Consider the following 18644-nt stretch of genomic DNA (forward strand, 5'->3'; position numbering starts at 1 on the left):
GCAAGACACAAATCTGCATACTTCCTCTTATTAGTCTAGTATACAACCCTTATGCCATGGCTGCACATTTAACATATGGAAAAAAAACTCTGACAATCAATGGGAAACAGAAAAAAATTTGAAGTGATCCTTAATAAAACAACCGTGCGCCAACCAATGAACAAGCTGCATACAATGACTCACAACACCACCAACAAAAGCTAAAAAAAACAAAAAGAAAACCCAAACACACACACACTACAGCCTATATTTCCCATCTTATGGGACACACACCATCACCACAACCAGCCCATGCAACGCCACCAAAAAATTCATCCGGGGGCCAGGGCCCAAAACATGCGAAGGGGAGTGCATGTATATTCCTCAGGATGCAGATTATGCCATATGGTATCTCTGTTTCTCTAAGAACATTCTACAGTTCATTATGTCCAGCATAGTCAAGGGCTGTAAAATAAATAGGAAGCAGAAGAGAATTTTTTCCTAAACTTTCTTGCTTTCTCCATTATCCAGTGCATGTAGTCGGTTTCGTTTCTTATGCCTCTGTCCCTCTTTAAACCACCTTGTACATCTTGGAATTCTTGGTCCACTTATTGCTGGGGTCTAGCTCACAAGATCTTGAACATTACCATGCTAGAATTTGAAATAAGTGCAGTTATTCGATAATTTGAACAATCTGTACAGTTGCCCTTTTTGGAGATTAGAATACTAAGGGAAATTTTCCAATCCAGTAGATACTGTCCCGTTATTCACATTTGCTGGAAAGTTCCATGCAGGTATGTAATAGCATCATTTTGCAGAATTATAAACAATTCAACTTGTATTACTCACTTCTTGCAGTATTGCTATTAGCAAGCCGTTCTAGAGTCCATTTAACTTCTCTCTCCAAGATGTTTGTCTCAACTCAGAGAACGTGTCATTGTATATGTCAGTGATGTGGGGTCATTCTTGTATAGTTCTTTATATTCCTGCCATCTTTTCTTATTTACTTCTATTTCTGTTAGGTCCCCAATTTCTGTCTTTTTTAAATGCCCATTTTTACCTGGAAATTTCCTTTAGTATTATCAATCCCAGGTCTCTTGTCCTTCCCATTCTATTGTCTTCTACTGCTTCTTTGCACTACTGATTTAAATATCCCTCCTTATCTTGTTTCTAGTCTCTGAAACTCTCCAAGTTTTACATATTTTACGTCATCTCCATTCCCTTTTGATGTCATTCAATCCTCAGTCCCTTGTAAAGCTTTCTCAAATAGTCAGTTTGCCTTCTGAATCTTCTTTCTATTTGGAATATTTTTCCCACTTACTGTTGGGTACACTGTCCACCATGTCTAATGTCTCAAATCTATTCATTACCGCCAACAGATATTTGTTTGTAATATTGTTGAGATCATATCTCACTGGCGTGGTCACTTTTTTATTTTCTTTAATTCTAAATTTTGCAATAAGAAGCTGATGGTTTTAGTGCCAGTCAGCTCTAAGTCTTGTTTTGTTGACTGTGGAGAATTCTTTCGTCTCTGGCTATGAATGCTACAGACAGTGTAATTTCAGTACTGTCCATCTGGTGCATATCCATGTGTAAAGCCATCCATCTCTTAGGGTGTTGCAAGTGAGTGTTTGCTATGACTAGCAAATTATCTTGGCAGAATTTTAATAGTCTGTGTCTTGCTTCATTTTGTAATTCTAGACCAAACCTCCCTGTTTTTCCAGTGACTGCCAGAGTTAGTACTGAATGTTATTTCCAGAAAATGCTGGAAATCCTTACAATACTGGTCACTCTCTTCCTCTTCACAATAAGTAGTAGGAGCATAAACGTATATATAAAATTGAACTTCTTTTATTTTCACCAGGTTTTATCCAAAGTGTCAAAACACACGTAGCCATTTGTAGCCACAGTGAATATTCAGATGTGAAATGTAATATAGTGTGCCTTGAGTGAATCACCAGTTCTAGCAGGAAACTCCTTAGGTTTATTCAAGTCATATGCATAAGTATCCTCTATGTCCATGTGGGCTTTTAATGAGTCCTTGGTCAACTTGGAGGCAGTATTCTGGACTACTCTACTTGGGCCAAGTTTTCATGAGCTGCACTTATCTTAAATGCTGTCAAGTAAGTCCCCATAGGATCTTCCATTCTGAGTTTTTTTTCTGAAGCTTATTGGATTTCATTGTATTCCATAGAAAAGGGCAGGAAGCCTCTTATGACAATTTTCATTTTCAGTACTTGCACAGATTTTGGTAGTTTCTGTCTTGGCGACTGAGCACTTACTTGCCATTGGCTGCACTGCTGTTCTAGAAAGTTGTGGTACCCTTCTGTAAGACTATAGTACATTTCAGCTGAAGTACAACTTCATTGTGACCTGAACAAAACAGTTATGATTTTCAATACACGTGTTTGATTTCACTGAAAGCTTTAACGGTAGTATGTGAAAGAAATTCAACAGCACACCTTCTTTTGTTTTACAAGTGTATAGAATAACATGAACAGAAAATTTCTTGTCAGTAGTTTAACCTGTATTCCTACCATTATGGTTAGAACAATGTGTTTGGCTTTATTGGTCTAAAATTGTCCATAAATAGACTTAAAAGAAAAAAGTCATGGACATTCAGAATTGCCATTTAGCTGAAATACCTGATGTGCTTAAAGGACCTCCGTGGTGGTGCAGCAGTAGTGTTGTTGCCTCACAGCAAGAGGTTCTCCCATTCGATTCTCAGCTAGCGTGCGGGGAGTGCCTTCTGTGTGGAGTCTGCATGTCCTCCCCACGGTTGGGTGGGAGTTTGAAAGACATGCGTAAATGGCGTGCCTTCACTGAAGGTTGAACGTCAAGCTGGCACCTCGGCGTTCATGAAAATCTACTGCCAATCATTAGCAGACCAGAATTCCGCTGTGGCGGCCCCTAACCGGGAAAAGCCAAAAGACAACAACAACAACAACAACTTGATGTCCTTAAAGGGTTATTTGCATATATCCCATGTCACCACTAATACAAGAGGTTTAAGGAATCACACAGTGGAAAGTCTAGCCTTGTTAGATTTTTCTTTTTGCTTTTTGCCATTATGTTAGGGTTTTTTCTGGACTATCTGGAAATCAAATTGATTCCCCAGTAGTCCAGAAAACACTGTGCAAACTCCGGTATTCTGTTTCAAAAAAGAAACAGACCATCGGAGTTTGTTAAATTGGCTGTTTTACTGTGCTGTTTTACAGAAGAACATAGCACATTGGCTGAAAGCAGGCATCAAGAATGAAAAAGAGGGCATTCCCACCCACTGATGTCACAGTCACATCACAAAATATATGGAAAGTGAGTGGGAGAAGGGTCAGGAATGGGTGGGCTTAGGGGTGGTGCCAGGGTGTGGTCTTACTCTGGTTTTAGCCGCAATGAAAGGTGGCAACCCTAATTTGTGATTCTTTTTTTGTTGTCATGGGAAATTCCTGTTTGGGCACTAGACTGAAGCAGTTTTTCAGTTGTATCAACACAGTAACCAGGAAGACTTTTCTGTTTTTTTTTTTTTTTTTGTATTTAGGAGTTTCATACCGTTCACAAAGAATAGGGCTGTGTTACCATTTTGGGTAGGGAAAAGCTGCTCAGGTGCAGCAGTATTTTTTGCAACTACCATCAAAGTCCACAATTTCTAACAAAACTATAATTTTGTAAACCATTCCCCCCAAGTGTAGCATTTTACGTGACAGTTTTAACCGGAAGTCCACTTTAATATCATGCACACTTCTTGAGATAATGCACCACATATAGATGCTGTTAAATGAATTGCCAAACATTCTGTTTCATTTGTAAAAAACGTAACTGTAGGCAAAAATCTTGTCTGAAGAAAATATAAGAAAACAATAAAACCGTTTTCTTATAGTGAGCTTTTTCACTGGTTCTAAGCATGGTTCACTTTCTGTTATAAAACACTTAATCAACAAAAAAATGAATGGCTTTATTTTTGTTCATAGTAACAAATCCTTGGGGTGAGAGTAATGACAAGATTGTTTTCGGGATTTTACATATCCCAGTGCAGGGGTGTTGTCTTGCTTCTTTCTGAAGTCAAAGTCCAAAGAAAGTCATTCAGTATTTTTTGTAATCTTCATATTCTTTTCTCCAAACTTCAGATCTCCTCAAATAGCCAAGACACTATAGTGCAGTGAATTTTTTCTCTCAACACACAGCTCCTGGGAGACTGAGCTCTGTCCGTACACTGAGGTCAGGAAATCTCCTTTTTGTAAATGCAGCAGTCATATTATACTCTTGGAGGCAGCTGCTCTCATTACCTTCTATGGAGTCACTCTTTACTTGCCTTGTCTGACACATCCTGTCATGAAGGTAACCTCAGCTAGTGTATGTTCCGCAGGCTACATGAAGTAACACTGTGCTTCCCAGGTTCTGCATCACTGTGGTATGTTACCAAAACATATAGAGAAAACTCGACACATTGGGAGAACAAGTCAGTTTTTACAGCAAATTATTGTGTTCTGAGTATAACACTAAGCATTCTGTATGTCCTCTATTTTCTCATGTTGCAGTATAGTATATGCCACAATCTTTCAATCAGGAAAATGTCCAACTGTTAATTAAATGGATTCATGAGTAACATTTTTCTAAGGTGTGCTTCAGCAAATAAGTCATTTACTACAAAACAGTCTATTGGGATATCTCTGTGCAAGAGCAACAACACTAAGCTGTTATGATGCTCTTATCTTCTGGTGCTCCGGAGTTCAGACTACATTAGTTTTAAGGCCGAATTAGCCCTCTTTACTCCATTTGTGACTGGAGTGGGCAGAAGTGTGTTTAGTATGTTGGAAACTTGTTGACATTATTCTATACATATGTGTGCTTGAAGTAATGTGGCAGTGCAGATGTAACTGATAAAGATTCCCATATCCTTTCCTGATGTCTGAGATATTGATGGAATCTGCCAGTGAAGTAAGAATAAAGGCCAAATAAACTGGCCTTTAATCACCCCCTTCTTCTGGTGCATAGGATGGCAACTGTCAAAATGCAACAGACTATTACAATATGTGGGCTTCCTATAGTTTTAAGTGAATTCTCTGTTTCTGATATTAAGTTGATCAACTTTGTAGAATTAGTGTGAAGCCTTTTATAGCTCTTGATGCCATTACTCGGAATCGACCAGAGACTTGACGAATAAAGTGATCCAGAAAAGGAATAAAAATTGCCATTCTTGAGTACACATCTGAAGTCTCTAAGCTAACATTGTTCCTGATCATCTAGAGGTTAGAGAGACTTGAAAGGGGTAAATCAGCCTTATTACGGAAGCTAACTATTTCTGACATTTCTTTAAAGATATTCTTGAACTCCTGCTCACTGTTTTCAAGAATTGCTCACAGCTCATCAAGCATACACCTAACTTGCTCATATCCTTACAGTTTAGTATTGTGATGATCCTTACAGAAGCTTGTTAAGGTGCTTGGTAAAACCAAACAAGTATCTTGCTGACTAGAAAGAAACAGGAAAACATGATTTAGTAATTGAAATGTGCAGTCCACTGGTATCTACCAAGTTTATCCATTGTAATGTGTTCCTGTGTTATTTATAATGTTGTCACTCTAAACAGTGAAGGACTGATTCATACAAATGGCAGAAGCAATCAAAGGCTGTGTGCTTCTTCACACATCTGGGTTCTCAAAGCAGCTTCAGCTTTTGTTTTTCTATTGGGTTTTCACCATTTGCTGTAAATTCATGTAATGCATTTTCGCCTTTTTAGAAAATACTTGACAAACAGACCAACCTCCTTCATGGCATTTTGTATAATTCATACTTCTGGAGTTTGGAGAGCCATTGAAAGCACATGATTCATCTGGTGACTAGCACAATGGAAAAATATAACATGTGATACTTTGTCTTGAAACACTGCACAGCCTTTCTGTGCTGCAGCCATGTTTCCAACGCCATTGTACTCCTGAGCTCTACAGTGCTCAAGAGTTCAATGTTTACTTTTTTTAAGCATGGAACCAGTGTATTGCACATCTACACACAGTTTCACAGGCAATAAACTTTATGAATTTTTCCTCAGCTTGGCCATTCTTCACATTTCTTAATATAGTTCCGAGTTGCTCCCAGTTGCTTGAATGGAATCAAAGGATCCAAGAGAGTGTAGCCTAAAATCCTTTATTATGTGTTCAATAATTTGCCCAGATCCCCCTAAGAAACTACATCTCACCATCTTGGCATAGGACAACTTTTATTAATGAACCATTCATTAATAACAGAATTTATTAATCACAAATATACTACATAACTTCAACCATAACAAATTACAGTTGGCAGCATCACCCACTCACCTCCATCCCCCTGTAATTTAAACAGCATTACTCCAACCGCTCTCTTACTCAAACTTCATACCATAAACAGCGTGAGACCGTTCACTTCAATAACCAACAACAACCTTGTAATATCCAAAACATAAACACCAATGAGAGAACAGAACAGGGACATCCCAGCCCCTCTTCCCTGCCTGCCAAATCACACACATATGGAAAGCCCCACAACATACCAGCCAACAATAAAAAAGGACAGGGAGGGCGGGCAGTAAGTTCACACCTAAATCTGATATGCCACCCCGCAGCACCTGCACAAAACTAAGTTAAATCCTCCTTACCATTACCTCACTTGCTTCCCAACCAACCCTTCTCCTTAACCTTAACTCTTCCTTGCCTGTAATACCACAACAACACCTTCAGCCAAATACCTCATAAAAACTCATCAGTCCACTGAGATCTCCACCACCTCCTATCCCAAATCCCAAATCCCAAAAGTGTCTCTGCACAAAATAGTTTGCATTCAAATCACATTGTTCCAGATCCCCTAAGAAATCATACCACAACATTTTGGCATAAGACGACCTTTATTAATCAATCATTTATTAATCACATAATTTATTACCATGAGCAGCAGCATCCATTCACCTCTGTGCCACCATAATATAAGCAGCATTATCCCAACCACTCACTCACTCAAACTTCACACCAAAAGCAACATGACACCCCTCACTTCAGTAACCAACAACCACCTTGTAAGAGCCAAAATATAAACAGCAGGGGGGGGGAACAGAAGAGGGACATGCCAGTCCCTCTACTATGCCCACCAGCTTGATACAGGCTGTTCCCCCTCTCAAATACTACAACGCTTCCACCGCACTTTCCAAAAACAGGTAAACACTGAACAGGTCCAAACCCAACTCACTCAAGTGTATGCCATCCTTCCTAAACCACATTGGATCCTTATCATCCATATCCCTATGATCAATAAAACGATTACACAAGTGCCTCAAAAGCTAAAAGTTAATGAAGTGCCAAGTGCGCAAAATACACATAAAATTGTCCACATTCCTTCAGGTCAATCATGGTACTATTTCAGCCCACATGATAATCATGGAGGAAAACCTACTACATAAACTTGAAAAGTCCCTCAACACGTTAACTACCAAGACAAAAAGACAAGACAATCCCTGCCCAGCATCCATTGTGAAACCCAGAAAACCTAATGCCTTGGTAGGGCCTTCCAATTTCTGCATCACCAATGGAGCCCCCCAACTCTTCACACATATCAAGGAACACCTGCATACATTCTGCATCCCCTGCAAAGCCTTCACCCTCTAACAAAAATTCATCCAGGTAATGAACGGTTTTCTGGTTACTCACCCTTTGCTGCCAGACCCAATGAGGTCTGGAGCAAAATTTCTCAAATGTAGTGCAAGTCACTGAACAACCCATGGGCATAGCCTTGTCAAAATAAAATTTATCGTTCACAGCCATGTCTAATAATAGTCATTCCTCTTCCCGCATGAGTAGCAAGCGGAAAGCAGAATCAATATCAAACTTTACCAACTGCTGCTCCCTGAAGCCTGTAAGCATCACCACTGCTTCATCTAATGAGGCATACCTACCCTTTCCATCCTCTGGTTCAGGAAAGTGAGCCAACATTTGGCTCAAGAATTTCAACTTAACGGCGAATGGAAAACTGGTTTACCCCTCTGCCCTTGAAAAATATCCTGCCTTCTAAAATCCTTGCAGACCTTGTGGTGGGGAGGGTAAGGACGTTGTATCGGTCAACAAAGGGTCTCCATGGATTAAATTCCCTTCCCGATGGCCACAATGAGATGCCAGATTCACACCAGCAAAAACTGAACAAGTATGCAAAAATCTGCATGCCACCCAAGTGCACCACCCCACACTAAATGCTCAATACATACCACCCATTTCTCTGCCTAACTTACCTTGACCGGGAAAAAACACCCAAACTAGCCATCATTGTGGCTAGCCAAATATCAGGGTACCTCACTTACTATCTCAACAACTGATCCACGACTTTCCATTTGCAGAACCATTGATTATACTGCATCCACACGTTCCCAGCAGGTAAACACTGACCGTAATGAATTGTAAGAAAATAAGCCCAAAACAGAAAGGCATGTGAATTATCCTTCTTCAAGCAAACTACATATAATACACAAAACCAAGAACCTAGTTCTTCTACATCCTAGCTCTAAGCCTTGCAACCCTCCTCTGCCCCAATGTTGCTATTGTCTCTTTAACAGATGTAGTAATATGCAGGGTCAGGCAACCCCCCCCCCTTCTGTGTTTAACAAGGCCTGCATAGCTAGCCAGTCCCCTGGTTGCATTCCACAATCAGAGCTTATGTCGTGTTGTATTGAATCACTCCTATCCACATTCAGCCCTGGACTCCCCAACATGGATCCTGTCCTATCGCCATCATTCACCACTTCACTCTGCTCCTGTCCAACTACCCCAAAGAGATACCAATCAACCCTGCTTCCTGCAACATCAGCATTTTGAAACACTTGATCTATAGTATCCCCCCAAAACTTCTAATCCCAGGACCCGTCAACACTACACTGCCTCGATCTAATCCTGACATAATATAATTACCTTCAGTCATATCAGAATCCACTCCACTGTCTGAAACATCTACGGCAGTACTGGGCTTGCTTCCCTCTTGCAACTGGAGTCTTCTTTGTTGCCTATGTTTGCCTTTTCTTCCTTGATGTACTAGATGCATCCGACATTGAGGACTCACCCACTGGCATTTCTCGAAACTCCTCCTCTGCTTGAGCCACAGTTGTCACCCATTTCTCCTTCAGACTGCTAGATCCGATCATTAGCAAAAAGAAAGAAAATTGTTAGCAACCAAATTTAGAAGGTGTAATTACCTGAGATCCTAAAATGCATGGAACCCATGTTCCAAGGCCAGCCTTCCCTATAACCTCCTCCCTGTATTACTTAACTTCCCCCATAACCACTTGTCTTGTACACAAATTAGTGTGTGATCAGCCCAAGGGCTCTGATATTGAACATGCCCGGTATGAATGACAGGCATATAGCTGCTTTGCCATCTTCTCATTCTTAAGCCCTCCGCCAACTGTGTGACTTAGCCTACCTCTCACCTGACTTGCTCACCCAACTTAGTACTTACTTCTGGCCAGAGCCTAAGCTAACCGGGGATATAAAGCCACAGTAGATATTGCTTTTATTAACTCTGAATGCTGCTGGCTTCCTTAACTACCCACTTAATGGCAAACTTGCTAGTGAGCATCTTCCACCCCACCCACCATACCTCTCACCCTTTCCTTGGAAGAAATCTGTCAAAGCTTAAAACAATGTGGAAACAAAGTCCCAGTATAAGAAGTGGATTTTAAATATTGCTCTTATAGGCTTAGAAAGTGTTTAGAACCCCAGGATGTGTGTGAACATGCATTAATGACTGGTGTCAGAACCATGGCCTTAAGCTCAATGCCAAAAAATGTGTCGTCATCCCCTTTGGGAAAAACCTGGTTCCCATGAATTACCACATCAATGATAGTCAACTGAACACAGAAGGAGTTATAAGAGATCTGGGAACACAGGTTGACAGCAATCTCTCTTTTGATCACCACATTGCCACTATGGTCAGAAAGTCCTTCGAAGTGGCACATCTTGTTACTAAGGGTTTTGCATCCAGGAAGAAAGAGGTCATTGTTTCCCTCTACTCTTCCCTCATTAGGCCAATCATCGAGTACAATGCCCCATTTGGTATGTACCTCATTAGACACATCCAACAACTGGAGAGGCCACAAAAGTACCTCACAAAGAGGATCCTAGGCCTTAAACATTTGTCCTATATGGACAGACTCAAAATGCTTCAACTATTCTGTTTCATATCACCTACTAAGAGGCGATCTCTGCTTGACTTACAAATCCATGTCTGATCCAGCTCTGTTAGAAATGCTACAGCTAAATAAATCCCAATCCCTCCACACCACACACTCCAGAGACCTCAACCACAATACCACAATCAACAGAACAAGCTGGAGGGACAAGTTCATAACCCAGAGACTGCCCATGCTATGGAATAGACTTCCCTTACATGTCAAACAGAGCACCTCACTGGCCCTCTTCAAGAGAAATCTTGATGAGTTGATGGGAAATAGAAAATTCACCCCGGGAATCACTCCAGTGGCTCTACTCGACACAGGCACTGGGAACTAAGGTTGGGTGGCATGATGCCAAGGCAATCCTATGGGCTTGGCTTGTAAAGGTTCCAGGGTCATTAGCCTAGAACACACTTATGAACCCATATCAAAATGGCTATAGAAGCATCCCAAGTGCACCCAAAGAGTTAATGTGCTTGCCACTTACCCTATCTAAGCCATTACTAAAGGGAAACAGTGCCGATCCTGCAACCATCCAGCAACTACTTTAACCCACCATCTGACCTGCAAGTTTATCCCATCTAAGCCATTATTAAAGGGAAATAGTGCCGATCCTGAGATCATCCAGCAACTACCTTAACCCACCATCTGACCTGCAAGTTTTCCATATCTAAGCCATTATTGTAAGAGTAGTTTTAATCTGTTTCATTTAGTATATTTACTGTCTCTTCAAAACTGTTGCTAGCATGATTAGAGCAAAATGAAATATAAAGGGTTAATTTGGAAGTAGTAAATGTGCTGGAAAAATGATAGCCTACATTTAAAATAAGCTTGCATTTAGATATTTTGGCATCCATGCAGAAAGGACTACGTTATTGAGAAACAGAGTTTGTAAAAATAGCTGTGTGCAGATGGTGGTTGAAAAATTATTAAACAGAATGTCACCGAGATAAGGACTGAAACAGCAACATAATCCAAGAACACAGAGTTTCCAGATAATGCAGGAACACAGAGTTTTCAAGGACCACCAAGCTTCCAAGGACCAAAGACAATTACAAATTAGAATAAACAAAGAAAGACCGTTATACATCAGACTTTGGAAAAAAACCCATCAGACTCTGTATAAATATGAGTGTGTAAAAATAAGCTTTGGGAATTTGCCATAGACAGCAGTAAGCATTATTTTGCATGTTGTAGAAATAAATGTGCAATTCTAAACAATAAAGCTGCTAACTGAAACAGTCTGTCTCTGTGTATTTATTGTATTTGGTACAATATCAGAATTAAGTAGTTGGTCTCAGTAAGTAGCTAAATACTGGGGTATGCATCTGTGCAAGTGCAAATAACAGCAAAAAAGCAACAAAAGGACAGTATAATTTTTCAATGGTGAGCCAGTTGATGGACCGAAGAGTTTCTTGTGACAACTACCTTTTTATTTTATTCAGTTAGCACACCCTGTCACACTGCAAATGTTTGCCTTCTTGTTTTAGCCTTCAGAGAAGGATCCATTCACAGGACAGCTGATCTCTGCAAGTTCCATTGATCTTCATAGAATTGCGTTGCTGAATCTGCCAGTATCATTTGACTGCCTTTTCGGGAGAATCGACGATGGACTTTCCACGTTTTCTCAATGGAAGATATGGCCATCTTCCACACAGAAACTGGTAATTCTCTTTTTGTTTCTCATTCTACAGCATGGAAGCCATAAAGGAGGGGAGTGTAAAGTGTAAAACTACTTTTCAGGTAGACAGTAACGATAGTCCAGCGCATGTATGGTTAGGTTTTAAAGATTGGTATAAACAAAACTGTAGCACATGTAGTACTTTACTGGGTAAAGTTGATGTCAATGCCTTATGTAAATGGATTTTTACTTATGATTGGTACGTTTAATGTCAAAACTTACAAGGATCAACCAGGGTGTGAGTTTTGTGACAGTGATGATAAAGCTATATGTCCAGTGTGCCACAGAAAGGTTGTTACACAGCTTACATCCAGGGATACATTCCCTGACAAACAGCCCTTACCTATCTCTCTACATCCTGATCTAGAAACCCTCCTTACTTCACCTGTATGTACTGTTGAGACCCTTTTGAAAGACATTTCAGATTTTAAAGATAAGCTCTTACAAGACCCAGATATTGAGTTGGTAGCTCCTTTTGTTACTTACTGTTTCAAAGGGAGTTCGGCTTTATCGCCTGACTCTATAAACAAAAGTTAAATGAACATAAAAGCCCTCAAAACTGGTATTTATCAAGGAATTCAGTATGCTTGAGAGGTATGGTGACGGCATTTCAATAGGGTCTATTTTAGATTAACAAATACTTAAAATCTTGAGTACGACATGCTTGACAGCTTTTAAGCGAACGTTCATCTAATCAAAACCCCAGAATATCGAAACAAGGAGTTTTGAAAAGTTATAGTTGGCCAGCCATTAGGAAGCCAATGACTGATGACTACAATGTACTGTACACCCTTACAACCCCCCCCCCAAAAAAAACAAATTGACAAACAAAATAAAGTGGGGGGCTTTGCCCCCACACACCCCAATGTGGGGGGGGTTGTGCCCCACACACCCCCCCTACTTAAATATACCAACTCTGAGATCACACCACAGTGGAGGACTGTCCGAACATTACACAGGGTGAATGTTGAGACACACCACAGTGGAGGACTGTAAGAATGGAGAGACAGGGTGAACGTTCTGACCTCAGCCATTGGTTTCTCATGGCTGGCCAACTGTAACTTTTCGAAACTCCTTGTTTCAACATTCTCCAATTTTGCTTAGATGAACATTCACTTAAAAGCTATCGAGCATGTCGTACTCGACATTTTAAGCATTTGTTCATCTAATAGGGAACCTTTTAATAGGGAGACATTTGAGCCGTTTCAGTTGTTCTGATGGACTGTATCATGTGTGCAGTGCAGTAGGGTATGTTTGATGCAAATTTGACTAATTTGTTATGGCAAGCTGCTAGCTTATTTAGAATGGTGACCTTTAGGTTGGTTAGTATGGGTAATGCATAAAGAAGAGAGGGGAAAAGTTAGGATGTTACTAGGCTCTTTCTTGAAGAGTCTGTGATGTAACATTTGTTGCGGTAGAGCCCAGTTTTTGGTGATTTTTTTTATAGAGTGATTGATGTGCAAGTCAAATACTAAGTTATTGTAATTTATAACACATAGAATTTTAGAATTTGATACAGTTTCTGTGTTGATGGTATTTGCTGAGGTAGTGTTAAAAGATGGATTGGCTGCTGGGAGAGATTTTGGTGTAAAGAGAATTAATTTTGTATTTTTGGCATTTAAGATTAACTAGTGAAGGTTTAACTATGATTCTGTTGAGAAAGAGTCTTGAGTCATTTTCTGAAGTAGTGGAAAGTGTGGGGTTGAGCATATGACGGCTGTGTTTTTGATGTATTGTACTACAAAAGCAGGTTTGCTGGCTTTATGCTGGTTGTTTGTGAAGATATTGAACAGTATCAGACCTAAAACTGATCCTTGGGGCACACCAATTGTAACATGAAGGAAAGGGAAAAGGTCCTGATTCTATTTTACAGTCAGTTGTCTGCTGGGGAGAGAGAGAAAGAGAGAACTGCAGAACCAAGTAACAGATGAGTGAGAAAGAAAGCGGGATTTCATTAACTAGAAGTTAGTGCGATACTGTGTCAAATGCTTTCTGCAAGTCTTTAGAAAAGGGAGAATACTAGGTTGCCATTATTTCTGTTGGTGTTTATAGTTTCAGATAAGCTAAGCAGGGCTGTTGTGCTGTGGTGTGGCTGAAAACCATGTTATGTGGGGGAGAGTAGATAGTTTCTGGTGAGATGGTTTATGAGTTCGGAATGTATATATTTTTCTACTATTTTGACAGGGGGAAAAATTGATATGGGTTGGTAATTTGAGATATCTGTGACTGAGGTACTTTTGTGAAGTGGTATGAAATGGGATTTTTTTCCAAATAGACAGGACATAATTTTCAGTAATAGCTCTATTTATGAGTATTGAGATTGGGTAAGCCATGGTGTCAGCAGCTATTTTAAGGTATTTGGGTGTCAAGTTTTTTGTGCAGGGGATTAAGTGTTTTTTGGTTTTAGGAGATACTTTTCGATTGATGAGGTTGAGTTCAGTTGGCAAAAAAGGATATTGTGAGTATTGCTGGTAGGGAGGGTAGATTCATTTCTGTTAAAGAGAGGACAGATTGAGTAAAATGTGTGTTAAATTAGGTGGATATGGAGTTGGTGGTGGTGTTTTTAGTTGATTATGGAGTTGTAGCTTGACTGGGTTAAAGTATGTTTTTATACCTGTCCAGAATTCCCTTGGTTCTGGTGATGTTTGCTTTTGAGTGAGTTATTAGTTGGTTTTGTCTAATTTCATATTTTGCTTACAGTGATTTTTAAGTTTCTTGAAGATTTTCCATTTTGAGTTTGTCCTATATTTTCTCTATGCTTTTCAGCCTTTGTCTCTGTTTAGCATGAGCTGTCTAGATTCTTTAGGGAGCCATGGAGCAGAATTATTCTTTGTTCTTTTAGTTCTAAGAGGAGCTAGCTCATTAAGTTTGTTAAGGAACGCATTACTGGAATACGTAATAGCATCTTTTTTTAGAGTATTCCATTTATATTGAGAGAGGTCGTTAACAAATGAATCTTTGTTTAAAGTGGCAAGTTTATGTGCTTGCTTTAAGATTATATGCCTCTGAGGTGATTTGCTTTTCTGGTGGCAAAAGTGGGGAGATGATCACTGATAGTGTCTGGGAGACAGACGGTAGAGTTTATGTTTGAGTGTGAGGTTGTTAGGATACAGTCTAGTAATGATTGCCTTTTACAGTGTTTGTCGATTCTTGTGGGTGAGGTGATTATCTGAGTGAAATTATATAGGTTAATAGAAATGGTTAGGGAATTAGAGTTAAGAATCAGAGAGCCTTTTTCACTAAAAAACTTTCCTATCCTCACAGATGGTAGGTATGTGGAAACAGTTGAGCATTGTAGGAGCAAATGTTCTGTGTTTTTAAAGAAGGTTCCTGATTGTTAAAGCTTTCTCTTTTAATATTATACTTTTGTATGTTGGAATTGATTTGGAAAAAAAAAAGAAAAAAAAATATTAATTACTGCATCTGCTATAGTAGTATACTTAATGGGCAATTACTTACTGCCTCCCACATCAGGTGTCTAAGTTGTACAGCCACTAAAAATTGAGTGGAGCACTTCTCTAGCTATTCATTAATAGTAGTTGCAGTTGCTAAATATAATTAAGTAATATACATTGTCTGAAAAATGCTTTGACTTTGCTTTTCTTCACTGTAAATAATCCTTGAATGAGAATTATGTCTTAGAGACTGCTGGCTGTGGTGTCTGGCATGTATACTTGTAATAGTAGATGGGAAGGTTGATTACCAAGGAAGAAAATAGGTCTGTGTCTCAGAAGCCAAAACACCAGTACTTTTGCCATGCTAAACCAGTTTTAAATGTGCTGTTCACTGGCATCAATGAATATTTCTGTGGTAGTCCATGTCATATTAAAAGGACAGCAAAATTGTCCTTAGGGATACTACAGTAACTCTGCAGTGCTGCTGTGCCGATAGACTGAAGAAATAGCAAAAGTTCTATTAATGATGCTACAATCTTGTAATATATACTTGTGCAAAATTTCTAGTGCCATTTTCTCAGTCTTATACAGTTCTACTGTTGCACATGCAAAAGAACAAATCTTTGGCCACCAGTCTTCCTTAATGTTTCCTTCTCTTCCATACCATAAGCAGCAAATTCTCTTGTCACACTGCTGCTGTCTTCACCTTTGGAATGATATACGAAAATGCAATTCAGACAATTTTAGCTGCAAGATGTACAACAGGAAACAGAATTCCCACAGAATGCCTTGCAGGTTCCTAGTAGAACTTCAGACTCTTTTTAGACCATGTGTTCCTGGAGTAACACTGTCAGATAGCAATTCTTTCTTCCCCTGGGCCAGTACTCTGCATGTCTGTTGCAGAATGAATTCTTTAATACAGTCTAGCAGCTCATTCTGTGTTATTTTGTAAATATATTCTGTATTTTTTGTTACGTCTGAAGGTGGGTTTCTAATTTTGTCATCGGCATTAATTCGGAAATCAACTGGCGAGCTGAAGTTTTCCTTTGTTGGTAATACAGTCAGATGTGGAGTCATGTCTATGCCTACAAAGTGCAATCCTGTTGTCTCCCACTCTTAATACTTGATAATAGATATTTGTAGAGTTGTTAATGCTATCTGCAGCTGTGTAGTATTTGAAATTGTGACATCTATTCATTGACTTTGATTGTCAATTGTGATTCTGAAGCCATGAAATTTAGCTTTGGATTTCTTGTGGTACTCCAACTCAGGTTTCTGGATATCAACTTTAGCATGTTTCCAATTACAGTATGGCTGCTCAATGAAAGTCTTTGCAGGTTATGTCTGTGCTGGTCCTGGAAACAGCACACTAGCTAAGCAACAAAGGCCATCCAGTTTGACTTAATAGGCTATAAAATTAAACTGGTCTAACCATGAGACCTGATATTGCTGTAGAGAACTTCAAGATTTTCTTCTTTTCTGTGAAGGCTATGAGTGGAAAGCAGAAAGTGTTGTGTGGTTTGTAATGATGTATGATAATGACTTTTTCCTTGGCTGTTATACTGGTAAATGTGATGTACTCACTCATATCTGTCAGTGAACAATTAGTGTCACTGATTTTATTTGTATGCTTCATAAGTGAAAGAACTAAAGAACTGTCATGACACATAAGTAAACAACCTTGATTATCAAGCTGTTTCTTCTCCACCCCTAAGCCCCTTCTTTCCTATACAACCATCAAAACAAACTTTAAGGTATAATTAATACCATTCCAGTTCATTTTCCATGCATTAATTGACTTTAATAACTTCATTTTGCTTACAAAACTGAAGCACTAATAGTTGTCACAATGTCCTAGGCAAGTAGTTCACTACAGGAAGTAAGTCCCATATGTGTCAGAACCATGTGACATAATCAGCATGAAAATATGACATTATCTTCTGCTTTGGTGTTGCTGTCACCCTCTGTGGATTACCCTCAAATGCTGAACCTTTGTTATTTGAAGCCTCTCTGAAAATTTTAAAAAGTGATTGCTGGTGTAATTCTCTCTTGCATCCTTAAGACATGGCAGCAGATTTTCCTCATATACAGCAGCTCTTGTTTTGATACAAGACTATTACTGCTTCTGTATCTTATCCACAAAACAAAAGAATGTCAAGTACAGCTTACTTAGCGAAGGTTCACAAAAATAAGTGGTCCTTACAAGATGTTCCCTACTTTGGCATGTTGCACTTACTTTACAAACTGATTTTGTCAGTGCATATTATCCTGATTTCTGTTATCTCAGTTACTGCAAGAACTGCTTTGCACCCTGACACTACAGTACACTTTTCCCATTGCTTAACTATCTGTCATAACTGTGAGTATAATTTTCAGCAACAGGCCTTTTGTGAAAGTACGCAACACTTGCCAATACACAAGTTGTCGAACATTTTGTGACAGCTTCAAGTCTTTCTAGTAAAATGATCAAAATAAAGGCTATAGCAGTAAACTGTCTAACCAAACATGAACTTGTTCAGCAATACCAATGTTTATTGTGACACACATGGAAATATTTAGGTTATTGACTAAATTGAATTCTGTGATGGCAGCTAAGGATAAGAAGAAGATTAAACAAATGAAAGCTGAAAGCGGTTATGGGTGGTATAAGCAAGCAGTGAAAATGTTTTACCCCATTTAGTTTTATATACAGGTCAGGCATATTTTATCAGCATCAGAAGTTGTAGATGATTAAGTACTGAGCAAGCTACCATGAATAAATATCTCTGATTTATATTGCTGTTTTATAATTGTGTTTCTATATTCTTTTGTTACTGTTTTTATTTGTTCAAATAATTTTTATTAAGAATGTTAACATGTTTGCAATATATACAAATAAATGAAGATTTCTTATTGCTATTAATAACTTCAACAAGGAATTAAAACTATATTTTTCTTATTGTATATCCTCACATTTAGATAACAACAAATCTATGTTTCAATCAATTATTATGTATATTCTTATTTATAGATTTGAATTTTAAAGAATCTATTTCTTTTTTGCATAAAACAGCAAAGTCTAAAAAATTCTGTAAACAATGGAACAAAATTTGACTTCCATTTTTGTAATCATTTTCTGGCAATAGCCAGAAGACTCAAAGCAAAGAGAATTATTTTTGTTCAATTACCTCAGGATCAGGTACATTCAATAGCACAGTTTCCTTTTCAAAATACAATTATCAGACCATAATCCTATAAAAAATTAGAACTATCATTCCAATATATATTTAATTTTTCACAAAGAAAATATGTGCCCAGTCTGCTTTAATTTTATTATTACATTGCCAAAATATTGAGCTATCAATTTTATTAAATGTTGCTAGCATATGGGGACGTATGAAAACTCTATGGATATGCTTCCCCATGAAAT

This window comes from Protopterus annectens, chromosome 11.part0 (assembly GCF_019279795.1).
Source record: "Protopterus annectens isolate FY-2018-M chromosome 11.part0, PAN1.0, whole genome shotgun sequence".
Taxonomy (NCBI): domain Eukaryota; kingdom Metazoa; phylum Chordata; order Ceratodontiformes; family Protopteridae; genus Protopterus; species Protopterus annectens.